We start from the raw sequence: 9,754 nt of genomic DNA, 5'->3' as shown, positions 1-9,754 counted from the left end.
CAATTCTCCTGCATTGGCAGGCAGATTCTTTACCACTGAGCCACCAGGGAAGGCCAGAAAAGCTCTCGAGTTCTTCCTTATATGAATGTTAAATGGCATAATCAGATTTACAGTGTGAATGTTCTGTCCCTGGGTTTCTCTTCTAGAGAGAGAGGCAGGGGCAAGAGTAACATAGGCCCCCCCCTATATTTAAGCTGTTCTTTGGTAAATAACACCCTTACATAAATTTTGTCAGTGGGGAGCTGATTGAGTTATCACATAATTAATTTATTGACTAACAGTTTAGTGATCTTAAACAGGTGCTGACTTTACATTTAGGCAACAATTTGACACTGGTAGAATCTATTTTATTTTATTATTCACATATTCTCTAAGTATGATGTTCTCTAAACACTGTATCATTGTATAATATGCTACTTAATATAATACTTAGTGAATAAATGATTAACATAAAATTAGTCCTCTATAATTAAATATTACAAATCTTCAAACAGAATGGTTTGGTAAAATAAAGAAGCCTCAGAAAATAGGATTTCCAGGTATACTCTAGTTATGTGAACTTAAATAGTTATAGTGCTTCTCAGATTTCCTTTTCCTAATATTTTAAATAAAGAAATTAAATGATTTTAATTGTTGATAGATCCTTATATTCCTTGGCCTTATTGAATGATGATTAAGAACATAACTACATAATAAATGCTAAAATTGGGGGAGTATACTTTTCTTGACTGTCCCAAAGCTCAAAAATTTAATTTAGGTAGAGTACTAAAATCCTTTAAGAAACTCTAGGTAAAATTTTTGGGTTGTTCTTTTTTTTTTTGATGGATAGGCAAAAAATAATTAAGAATTTACCAAATGTTTTGGCCTTATTCACATGTGTCAAAAATCCAGCAATAAAAATGAAGACTTGCTTTATTTAGAGAAGAGTACACAGGCTTTTGTTAGTTTCAGGATGATAACAAGGTGTTAGAATCATAGAATGTAGAACTGAAGATTTGTGTTTGGTACACTGCCAGAAACTACAGGGTTGAAAGAACATGTCGGTTTATGTATATTCTCAAGATTTTATTATCCAGTCTCAGGATGTTTGACCATTTTCTGGGATTCATATCCTATTTCTAATTCTAAACCTCAGATTAATTCTTAGAATAAAAATATGATTGACTAAAGGTTAGCTGTGGAATTCAATAGATTCTGAATACAGATGGTAAGAAAGGTAAAACATCCGGAAAAGTTAATTTGTCTGAGCAAAACTAAGAAAAAATTAATTCTAATATGTCATAAATTACTTGGAACACTTAAAAAATAGTCATTCAAATCTGAAAATGTGCTCAGAATTTATTTTTAACTATGAAACTGTTAGCTTTTATATTTCATATCATAGTTACTTTATTGTTTTACAGCCTCTTCGTCTTTGAGGTGAGTCAATTTTATCAATATTTCACACCTGAAATGGCAAGTTAATATTATGGATGGTGGCAATAAGTTGATTTATCCTGATATCTCCTATTGAGCAGATTTACAATGCTATCAATAATGTCCTTTGGTAGCTAAATGTTTTAGATTATCTTCTTATGACTACTTACCCTATGCATATTGTACATTTCCATGTTATCATAATCTATAACTATAAACTATTTATCACTCTGTGTGCTTAGTCGCTCAGTCATGTCCGACTCTTTGTGACCCCATGAACTGTAGCCCACCAGGCTCCTCTGTCCATGGGGATTCTCCTGGCAAGAATAGTGGAGTTGGTTGCCATGTCCTCCTCCAGGGGATCTTCCCGACCCAGGGATCGAACCCAGGTCTCCTGCATTGCAGATGGATTCTCTACTGTCTGAGACAACAGGGAAGCCCATTTATCACACTATAGTGTATCAGTAATAAGGCAACAACTAGCATTTATACTATGCTAAGTGTTAGCATTTTCCAGAGGTTCAAATACCTAGGGGACTCAAGGTGGAAGCAAGAGAAGGAATAAAGGAGACATTCTAGACTCCAAATAGAAAACATTCAAAAATTACTTTGATATCAGATTTAAGAAGAAAATATGCCAATAAAAAATACATTTTTTCAGGATTAAATCAGCATTTGTTACTTAATACCATTTGTCATTTTCCAATTTTTCATATGTAGCAAATTAATTTCAAATCATTTTGGTCTTCCAAATGCCTTTGTGTATTGTGTGTGTGTTTTTTTTTTTTCATATTCTTTTGGATAACATTTGAGGGAAAAATAAGACTACAACAGTCATTGATTACAGTCAGAATGGAAGACAGTTTTAAGACCAAGGAACAGGTGGAGTATGTATGATGGGAATATTCACTTTTTGTGCCACCATTTTGTAGCTGTTTAAAAAAAAAATTTAGCAAATGGTGGATATTGTTTCTTTACAAAAAAATGGTTCTGTACTGGATCCATCTGCAAAGTATAAACATGTCATCAGCACTCATTTTCCATCTCCAAAAAACATTCCCCATGTCCATATTTGATTTTCAAGTGCATCTGTGCACTGATGGAAACCCTCCCAACATGCTGCCACACAATTGCAAAACCCACACATTTCTGTCTTTGAATCAAGCTTTCATGAAAGCCTGGCCTCCCCTGGGTATAAGCTTGTTTCGAAGTTGCAAAGGTGCCCTGGGTGACCCCAATAAAAAAACTTCGATGTCCATGGTAAGGTAAAGTTATTCCTCTTAGGAAGATAATCATGTTCGTGAATCTTTTTTTCTACTTTGTTCCAACATTTTTTTATTTTTTTTTTGGTATCTTAGAATCTCTCATTTTGTGCCCAACTATACTAACCTAATGATTAACACTGGCACGATTGGGTTTCTCAATGACTAAATTCACATCGAAGAAAGAAAGTGAAGATCTCAATATTAGTTTGACTATTCAGAAACTTTAAGCAGAACAAGCAGGGAGTTCATTTCAGAAAGTTGAAAGACAAACATCCTGAATTCTAAGAGTCCCCAACATTATTGATAATCACATAACCTGAAAGACTTTATTTAAAACATCACTAGACAACTTTAATCTCTTCATAATTACACATTCAAAAGTGAACTCCTTGATAAAGAAGGAAATTTTATTTTACCTCGTTATTTTTTCCAACACAGGACCAGAGTTACCTTCACTACAGAGCAATGAAGTAAGCCTTGCCTGTCATTTTTCATCAGGTTGTTTTAGGTAATTTTTGTTATGCCCCTCATTACTGAATTGTTTATCAATAGGTGCAGCAAGTGTCACTAGCTTTTCTCATCAAACCAGGTCTGACAAAGCAGCACAGTGCATGGGAAAGAGGCAGCTAGGTGAAACTAATGCCATAGATGTTTGATTCATTAGGAGCTTATTGTTAACGGGGATGTCTGATTGTAAAGGCTCAGTCAAGCAAAAGAGTGCAGAGTAATCAGTCGGATTTATAGTTTGCAGGGCTCAGAAAAAAATCAACATAAACCTTTGGATATAGCAGAAACAGAAAAATCCCCTTTGGGCAGCCCTAACCTGGAACCAGCCAAATAAGGTCATGCTACATGAAGGTTTCCTGTTAGGTGATGGGAGATAGAGGCGGATTAGAGCCACATGGCACGGCCTATCATACCTTCTGACTTAAGATAACAAAGCCAAGCTTTGTGCTTAGCTGTTTTTGACTGACATCATCAATTTTATTTTATGTTGGTCACCTCCGGTAACAGGAAAAAATGGCCTAGGGTTGATAACACATGGTTTTTTTTTTTTTTTTTAGTAATAAGATGCCTAGAAGCTAGTTTTGTGCTGTTAAAAATTTCAAAGAATTAGTAGCTTACTCTTCTATCACCCATCCTCCAGCAACTGTTAGCACCCCTCCCCCTTGTTTTCAGTTTGTACCTTGCAAATGAGAGGCAGCCTTATTCAGAACCAGATGTAAGGCTCCTAGAGAATGAGCATAAGCTGGTGTACTTTAAGCCTAATGGGAAGTTTTATATGCAAGGGCCTTGAACTGATTAGTATAATTCCCTCTTTAATACAGCTGTCCCTCCAGATTAAGGTAAACCAAATGTTGCAATCAGAGATTAGTGTACCTTGCCAGTTATTAACATCCCCGGTGCTCAGCAAGCACGTCAGACGCTAATGCTGTGTATTTATTTGCCACTTCCCCACTGTAACTTGAACTTCGGCACCTGTCAAAGCATTCCAGTGAAGAGACGGGCATTATTGGAAAGCAAAAGTTTTATACCTGTACACCTGTTTTGTTTTGTCACAGCTTAGATTTTCTTCTGGCGTGCCAAGACTGCCAGGTGCTTTAATCTGCTACTTTTCTGGTTTTGTAAAGAAAGACTTTGTGTGCTAAATCGCATTTGTTACTTGCATATGCCTGCGTTTATGCCATGGAAGAGCTGCTCACCTAAACTGGGAGCATGCGTGTGTCTGTGCATGTGCCTGTGTGTGTATGTATGTTTTCTTTTACAAAAGAGTAAATGGATGAGGTTTTCTTTCCCCCAGAAAACACATACCTATGTCTTCTGTGCGTCTCAGCTTCTGCAGAGTCTTAAGTCACAAGGTGGGTCTCACAGCTGTAATATATTTGGCAGGATATCCTGCTTTCTTGCAACGCAGATGTCAAGAAAGACAAAGTCCTGGCTATCTCAGAAAGATCTGGCTATGTTTTTTTTTCCCTCTTCAGCTCCCACCGGGGCTTGCTTGGACTCCAGGGCAATAATATGCAGTAAACACACTGGAGAAGATTGGACCTTACCCGGCTTGTGTTTTGGATAATGTTAGTCCAGGCACAGTGCTCCCTGAGCCTTTTTACATCAGTGTGGCAGATGGGCCAGCAACTAAGAGAAAATAATGGAAAATTTGAGGAAGAGCCCCCACACTTGTCAAATAAATGTGATTTTTATCAGCATCACTTATTATTACTCAGAGATTGAGAATCAAAAGTGCTTTCTGTGAAAAAGGGATAGTTTGCTAAAGAACCACTAGGGTCATCTTGGGGTCTGAATTTTTTTTCATATGTGAGTTTAAAGTATGTAGCTATATGCTCTTACAGAGCAGTCACCTTACGCCAGAAGCCACAGGGCAACCCCAGTCACTCCCTTGTCCCCCAAAACTTTGTCACAGACTGGAAAGAGCCACAGTTCTCTAGCCAACCTGTGACACTGGAAGCAGTTACTGGTTCAGGGTGTTATCAGCACTGGGGGAACATTTCTCTTGCTTGCCCTCCTCTCTCCCAACTCCATCTTGGTGTTTGCACATTGATTGCCAGGTGCAGAGTTTCTACATATTATAGCTTAATTGCAGATTTTTAAAAAAGACAAAAATATGTTCATATCTTAGGAATTATGTCTTGCAGCCTACTAAATATGCTAATGCAGCACTAAGCAGGGATAAAGTTCTTGCCATACCCCCCAACAGTTGTGTGGAGCCCGCTGCCAAGTGATTGTTAATTGTGAAGCACAAGCAGGCTTTGCAATCCATCTTAATTGTCATACTTACTTCAGGTTTCGTGATAAGGCTCGATGTTCTGTTTAAAGTGACAATGTTGACAAGGGGAAAGGGTGTGGGCCTGAGCCTGTGGTTCTGAAGGGGTTGCGTGCTCTGACCTGCCAAAGGTTGATATGGACGGTCTGCGAGGGGATTTTAGTTGTCATGGGGTCCCCAGGCGGTTGAATGGAGAGACTGTCTGTCCTGCTTTTTCCTGTTAGGATCCTGACACGTGGAGCATTGATGAACTCAGCACAACGTTGAATGGGAGCTTTTTGGCAGCTGAGACACTGGGGCTAAGCTGCAGGTCAGAGATAACACCAGTGCGGATCTCCTTCTGCACACAGTTACTGCGCGCTTTCTTCCCTCCTGAGTGCAGGAAATGGCTCATGTTAAATATGCTCACTTTTCAGTTTTCCTTTCTTTTAAAATGGAGCTTGACAGATTGGACTTTTCAGCTCCCCCTTTTTTCACCACCTCTGCTTTCTACCTCAGAAATACTCTTCAGGAAACAGGAGTTAATCTTGGTGAGGAAACGATAAGGTGATGCTTGATTTTCAGGGGAAAGCAGAAGGATATGGCTGCCTTGTTGCCTCACGTAAACTTGTAACTCCCCACCTTTGAGGCTCTTCCCTTCACATCTCTTCAGTACAGAGCAGAAGAGGAATAGCGTGAAGAGCCTACTATCCAGACAGATGTAAAAGAGCCCTACATGGCTTTCAGCAGCATTAGAGAACAGGAAGGACACACTGGGAAGGGAATGCTGACTCTTAAAGAGTGCCCATGTGGCCCTCTGCCTGAAGGGTGCATCGCTGCTGACCAAAATGCTTCTGCATCATTTCACATGCAGCTGAGTTGTGCAGGTTTCTGAGATGTGGAGAACAAAGGGAAACTGGTAACGAGCTACTTTAATAATCTTTTGCCAGCATGCAGTATTCACAAAAGTGATGTAAAAAAGTGCTATCTAGTTTTAGTGTCACCCCTAAACTAGGACTGTCAAAGCTCTGTTTCGAGAAAGGGTATTTGAAATTGATTCTTGTGTGGTATTGATTAGTGACTGTGAAACTAATAAAACTAATACATTGAAACCACCCCCAAACCAAGTCAGAATTTGACTTGGGGCACATGTGTATGGCCAATGAAGTCTGAATGTTTCCTTTTCTCTCGGATGAGTACTCAATGCCTTTAAAGCAAAGGGGAAGTGTGTGAGAATGTGTGTCTATGTGTGTATGCGTACACATAGGTAGAGGAAATAGGATGGGGAAAGGGAGATGGGATAGAGAGCTGGGCATGGGAATGGAGAAAGATTTCTGGTCGATGTTCATTATGCATCAGAGAAAAAAGGGCTGTGGGTGGAAGTGAGAGTAACAGTAGAGTCCTAGGGCTAACAGCTTGGAGCAAGCAGGGTGATGCTGCCCTTTGATCTTTGTCACTTCTCACCAACCCTGTGCACCCTTTTTGTCTCATGCGGACATCGAGCAAAACTGAGAGAGAGAAAGAAAATGAGTGAGTGAGATATATAAGAGCCAAATATGGTGAGTTATAAACCCTGAGGAGAATAATTTAGGTTTGGAACTCCTTCAGAATTTGCTCTGATGCAAGGTGGTGGCACTAAGCCTCCCATAATAAGACAATTTTCCACTCCTTTCCATCCAATTGTACTATGTTGCCTTTTTTGAATGACTGGGACTAGATTATTCTTGGACTTACTCTAAACACTTTCCTGGCTACTGTTGTCAGGGGCCTTCCAAGGACCCTTGAATTTCCCCAAATTTAACTTTAGAGAGAGTAGAAGAACTGGACAGTCTCAGGAACCCAAAGAAATAGTGGATGTGAAACGTTCAGTACAGTTGGCAACACCTAGTAGGTGCTGGGTAAATCCTCACTATTCCTCTTTGAAGAATGAAGCGAGTTGAATTTCATGTCAAATGCTTCCTTTTGCTGTGTCTTCAATTGTAGCAATGCATGAGGAATGGGAGAGCCTGGAAGGGGCTCCTCTTCTGAATGGAAAGTTTAGGTCTGGTTCTGTTTTCTGTCTGCTTGGTCCAGATGCAGTGTGAAAATTTGAATTAATCCAAACCATTTTAATCCTGGGCTTCCCAGGTGGCACAGTGGTGGAATCTGCCTAAAATGCAGGGGTACAAGAGATGCAGGTTCGAGCCCTCGGTTGTGAGGATCCCTGGAGTAGGAAATGGCAACCCACTCCACTATTCTTGTCTGGAAAATCCCATGGACAGAGGAGCCTGGCAGGCTACAGTCCATGGGGCTACAAAGAGTCGGCTGCGACTGAGCACAAACACATTTTAATCCTAGTTTTACCTAGTTGATTGACGTTGTGAGGTCAAAGGGAAACAGATACCTATGTAATGTGATTTCAAGAGCCTGAAAAACCCCATGTCCTCCAAGTGTCTCTCTGATTAACCATGGCACATGTTAACATTCCAGATATTTCTGCTGGTAGAGCAATTTCTTTGAGTGAGAGCATGTTTTCTTGATATTCCTCTTATGGTACAATTATGGTACTTGAGAGCGGTCACCTTTTGTTATGTGGATACTGTTCCTTCTTATTAACTATCTCTATGACAACTAGGTACTTCCCAAGTAGCTCAGTTGGTAAAGAATCTGCCTGCAAGGCAGGAGACCTGGGTTCGATCTCTGGGTTGGAAAGTACCCTGGAGAAGGAAATGACAACTAGAAAGAGAAACTGGTTACAAATGACAGCCTTGTTAAGAGTAATACAACTCCTTGACCACAGGTAAAGAATCCACCTGCAATGTGGGAGACCTGGGTTTGATCCCTGGGTTGAGAAGATCCCCTGGAGAAGGGAAAGGCTACCCACTCCAGTATTCTGGCCTGGAGAATTCCGTGGACTATATAGTCCAGGGGGTGGCAAAGAGTCGGACACGACTGAGCAACTTTCACTTTCACTTTGACCATAGAATGGGTCAAGGAAGTTACTAGATTGGGGTTGTATTCCACCAGATAATTTTGGATCAAGATGTATAGATACTAGGAAAGCTTCTAGTCAGCTGTGTGCAACAAACAGAGCTTAATTTTGGGTCCTTTCTTTCTTTTTGGCAAGACCTTTCATTTCCAATGACCCTGCAAGTGAAACTCCCTGTTTCCATGTTGTCATGGACTGCCTGAAATCCTTCACCTTATGGATGGTAGGTTAGGAATTCTCAAACATTTTTCTACTCCAGAATGTATGTTCACACATTGTACACTTGCATGGGTATGCCTTGATTGTGGTACAATAGGCATTTTATTTCAACATTTACTTTAAACATGTCTCCTCTTCCTGATATTCTTCAGTGTCCCCTTGGGAAGGCATACTCCTTAACCTTTGTTCATGTTCCCCATCTTCACATCTCATCACTGTGTAAGAGCTGTTGCTTAAATGATATTCTAAGTATATAGATGCTTTCTTTTTTTTTTCACATTGTGTGCTTTTGCTCTTTCTCTAAGAATGTTACTCCCTTGTAAGTATGTGTAGTATGTATGTATGTGTATATGTTGTATGCATATGTGTATTTATGCATACATCCCATATATATATACACACACACACACATATATATATATATATATATATATACACACTTTTTAAAAAGAAATAAGTCCATCCTAGTACTTTGCAGTAGGTTTAGTTGAATGGATGCTTTAAACAATGAAGATTGTTAAAGTCACCAATATCCCTTCTCTTATTTGGCTATATAGAATTGTCCCTTGGGAACTGCAAGGGATTGGTTCCAGGACCCCCCTACCCCCACCAAAAAAAAAAAAAATAAAAAACTCCAAGGATACTCTTGTCTCTTATACAAAACATGCAGTACAATGAATACAGTTGGCCCTCCTAATCCATGGATGTAAAACCCACAAATATGGAGGGCTAACTGTAATCTTAATCATTTATTTTTTCTTTATGTCTCACATGATTTTACCCTGGGCTTCTTTCTTGGTTTAAGAAATATGCATATTATTTTCTTTCTGACTATACTAGTCTTACATACTTACTGTGGAATGTTTGGAAATACTGAAAACTGTGGGTGAGAATAAACTCAACCAAAGTCCCACCACCTAGAGTAAACCATTATTACAATTTGGTTGTGTTTTTCTACCTCTTGGCTTGTTGTTTTAGGTATTGAGAATGTCACTCTATAATTAAGTTATTATTCTTCTTTCCTTTTCAGACTTTCAACTCTTTAAGTTCTCTTCATGCCTTTTATGTTGATGGGTCCCAAGTGGGACCAATATAACACTTTAGTATCTAAAGCTAGATCTGACT

At 39.3% G+C, this 9,754-nt stretch overlaps 1 long non-coding RNA gene across 3 annotated transcripts in view; it reads left to right on the top strand.

Moving 5' to 3' along the window:
- Nucleotides 1–3,802: 3,802 nt before the first annotated feature.
- The window catches only part of LOC129646469 (uncharacterized), a 270,429-nt gene continuing 264,477 nt past the window's right edge, over nucleotides 3,803–9,754 (top strand). The window contains exons 1-3 of one of the 3 annotated variants that reach the window (XR_008711965.1): nucleotides 3,803–4,277; nucleotides 4,483–4,540; nucleotides 4,664–5,773. This is a non-coding gene — a long non-coding RNA (uncharacterized LOC129646469). The remainder of the gene's footprint in view (nucleotides 4,278–4,482; nucleotides 4,541–4,663; nucleotides 5,774–9,754) is intronic. The other 2 variants (XR_008711966.1, XR_008711964.1) reach the window with 2 other exon arrangements.

The sequence above is a fragment of the Bubalus kerabau genome, chromosome 3 (assembly GCF_029407905.1).
Source record: "Bubalus kerabau isolate K-KA32 ecotype Philippines breed swamp buffalo chromosome 3, PCC_UOA_SB_1v2, whole genome shotgun sequence".
NCBI lineage: Eukaryota > Metazoa > Chordata > Mammalia > Artiodactyla > Bovidae > Bubalus > Bubalus kerabau.
Note: the sequence above shows the minus strand (reverse complement) of the source record. Positions and strands in the feature narration are given on the sequence as shown.